This window comes from Ictalurus punctatus, unplaced genomic scaffold (genome assembly GCF_001660625.3).
Source record: "Ictalurus punctatus breed USDA103 unplaced genomic scaffold, Coco_2.0 Super-Scaffold_100071, whole genome shotgun sequence".
Lineage (NCBI taxonomy): Eukaryota > Metazoa > Chordata > Actinopteri > Siluriformes > Ictaluridae > Ictalurus > Ictalurus punctatus.
Window position 1 is genome coordinate 950,001 of NW_026521092.1, and position 3,920 is coordinate 953,920.

Sequence of the window (3,920 nt, forward strand, 5' to 3'; positions counted from 1 at the left end):
CACTTTCTGAAAGAAAGCAGGGGGACTTGGCCTTAGTATCAGTTTCTTAGTCAATAATAAAATCAAGAGTAAATAAAATGAAGACGATCCTCGTCCACACTACATGACCGAAAACGCAGGTCACATGACCATTCATGCACACTGGGCATGTGCGTACAAGTGTAAACAGGAAGTCACCTGCAGCCACAACAAACCGGTGTTCCATGTAGGGCTTACGCCGCTCGAAATGAGATTTGTTGACGATTTCTCTAATCATAGCTCGCATCTTGTGCATGTAGCAGCTGCAGTGTTATAAAATACACAATTTAACTGCACAATGGCTGCTCAGAATGACCACAAAGCCAGCAAAGCTCACGGTTCGTTAAAATGACGGCTGGCCTTCAGAATCCGTCCATGCCGTAAAAATTCAGTATATGAAGGGGAATTCTCGGCTAACGCAACCCCATGGTCTCCATCATACAAGTTCCCCGTGCCTCTCATTTTCTGTCCTGCACGTTCCATGTTCCAGCCGTACTCTCGGTCATTCCCCCTATCGGTTCCCCGTCCCGCGCCGTTCCCCATCCTGCGTGTTCTACCTCTACTCCATCTCACTTGTTCAGTCCCACACGTTCTCAGTCTCGTCCCCTCCCTGTACCAAACATTCTTTCCTACATGTTCTTAATCCCACAAGTCCTCCATCCCACACATTCTCCACCCCAACATGTTCTCTGTTCCACACACACAAACAAACAAAGAAATGAAGAAAAGGCAGTTTCATTTCCACACACATTCAGGCAAGCGAGTGTGAAAGAGTGTGAAGAAGAAAGAAGATAAATTGAGTGGGATTTCTGAGCAACTGCAGTAGACGAAACTATGAGTGGGAGGACGGAGAGAGAGAGAGAGAGAGAGATTGTGTGTGTCAGTGACAGCGTGGGCCGGGGGAAGCCCGGCATCATTAATGAGCATCTCCTCGGACCACACACCACACACACACACACACACACACACACACACACAGCACTGTGTGTGGTGTCACAGTAAAGTGATGTATTCCCACATATGGAAGCTTTCTTGTAAAGGATCAGTGTTCTGTAAAAGATTATGGTGCTGATGTTGGAGCTGATCTCAGTAGTGATGAATGATTATTCACACACACACACACACACACACACACACACACACACACACACGGTTAAAATGTGAGGCGTCAGTATTCACATACTGAAAGCTGTAACAGCATGGCGTCCAGCTTAACACGGAGCAGGAAACGTGTGTGTAAATAATTACAGTCGCCTCAAAAGACAATTCAAACATGTCTATATCTACAAACTATATCATCCTATCATTACTACATTTACATTACATTCAGCCACGTGCTCGCTCTGATACGTTATCGTTTCTATAGTAACCGCTCCTTCACAGGGACTTGTATGGCTCCACATAAAAAGATTTTTAAAAACATGTGAATCGTTGAGATGGTGAGGTTTCCTGTAAGACGTTTAAGTAAGATTTATGGAAGGAGTCTCCACTTTAACAGTCAGAAGTAAAACTCTTCAGGGCAGAGGAGTTCACGCGTCGCGGTTTCTCTGGAACATGACAATCTGCTTTTTGTCTTATTATCTTCAGGAGAGATATATGAGAGAGAGAGAGAGAGAGAGAGAGAGGGGCTGGTGAGGGAACGGCTGTTTATAAGTGCTATAGCATAAGTGAGAACAGGAGGTAACTTGTTCTACCAACGTTTCACAACATTAAAAGTAACTATAACTATAGTACGACGTCATTCAAGGGATGCTCTGATCAGGATTTTTGCAGCTGATACCGATTTCTTGTCATCATGATTGGCTGATCCCGATCCCATAAGAGATATGTAAGCTTTCTGTTGAACGTCACTTAGCACATTTACATAGACAACTATAATCCGATTTGAATCCGATTAAGACGATATTAAGACACTAGCATGTAAATTACTGATGACCTTAATCTGATTAAAGTCATACTCGAAGTAAACACAGATGGAATTAAGGCGTGTGGAGTATTCCTGTTTTAGTCGCGTTATCGACGTGCGTTACAGACACGTACACACCTTAATGGGAGTTTTCACCGCATTGTGCGACAGGACACTACTTAGAGGTAGTGGTTTGATGGTAAACAAGAGAGCACGGCTGCATCCCAAACCGCGTACTTACCTGCTATATAATATGAGATATACACGTATTTAGATAAGTACGCGGTTTGGGACGCAGCCCACGGCTTCAAGCAGTCGTCTGTTTGCACGTACAGCACGACTAATAATTAACCGCACTTGAAGCTTTCAAAAAATTTAAAATAAAAACACCCAAAACTGTATACGGTCCCATAACAAAGAACAACTGTACGTCGATGCGTGAGATTATGGAGGGACGTCGGACGGCGTGGCGCCGTGACGTAATGACGTGTGCTGTTAATCGCTCTGTTCTAGAACACGTAAAACCTGAACATGACAGGAGTGTTCTAAAAGTACTCATATAAACCCCTTAATCAGAATACTGTCTTATTCAGAATAAGTTCAATAATTAGATTACTGCTGTCCAAATTTAATGTAATCATGTGTTTTGCGTCCTCACGTGCTTTGCGTCCAATCGTGATCCGTTCGTGAGATCGGCCAAATTTACAGACCACCGATCGAGTCATAGAGCGTGATTATTGGCCGATAACCGACTGGCGGCTGATCGATCGGAGCGTCACTACGTCATTCTTTAGTTCATTGCGATTGTTGGTAAATTGCTGTGCTGTAAAAGAAATAAAAAATATTTGGGGACACTCGCTTTTGGAGAGGTAAACATAATTTTGCTTCATCGCACCACCCTGTCATTCATTATTTTACTGTAACAGCATGAACCGCTTTTCTTTCATTTCATACACACCTACAGACGTGTAAAGGTCCTTACAGCTTTCCCCATATGAAAGTACTCCCAGTTAAAAAATCGAAAATTTCCGACATTACGCCAGAAATTAAATCAGCAGACTAAAAAACTAGGATTAAGAGAGTAGGTACATTCCAGAATTTAAACTGAACCCACGCTGATGTGGTGTGATGTGATCATGCCGCCGTGTTTGTCCTCTCGTCACTAATCCTGTAACACGACGAGTTTTCAGAGCTCACCTGAGAAACACAGGGTTTAAATGTGAAACTGAACCTGAACGTAGTGTGTGTTTTTTCCAAAGGTCCTTGAGAAACGTGCAAACTCTCGTCCGTGATAACAACGGGGTTTTGTGCTCGGCCCGGCTCAGATATCAGCTCACTTCCTGTTAGGTGAAGCTCCTCGGCGTGAGAACAAGAACAAGATAAACCTGAGGCATAAGGGGTTATAATGACTGAAACATCACTGACGTGTCACTCAAACCTGCAGTACTGTGGAGCTCATCATGTTAATGCTAATTTAATGGTGTTCACGATTTCCCCATTCAGCGGAATTGTAGTAATGGTAGTGGAGGACTTGTTACTGAATGTTTGTAAAAAAAGACAACAAAACACACATATACTTGAAGTTCACATTTACTGTATTTAACTTGCTCTCTAATAAAATAAAAATCATTTTAAAATATTCAAATTTATGATTCGTCGTCCATCATGACCAGGAAACAATCCACCGTGCGTGAAGAACACACTGCGCATATGGCATGAATTTCCTATACTTCCTATAAAATACGTTGTTTTCCATCCATTCATTCTTCGATTACATTTCTAATAACCAAGGTCGCTTTACAACTTCTGGAACTAGAGCTGCAACAACTAATCGATAAAATCGATAACTGATGATGACGACAATCGCCAACGAATCTCATTATGCATTAGGTCGGTGTGGCGTGTGGCACGGGCTACATTTACTCATGGCATCACTTCTCTTCTGAAAACACACATCAGAGAGTAAATACTAAATATTGCTTTTCAAATAGAATGT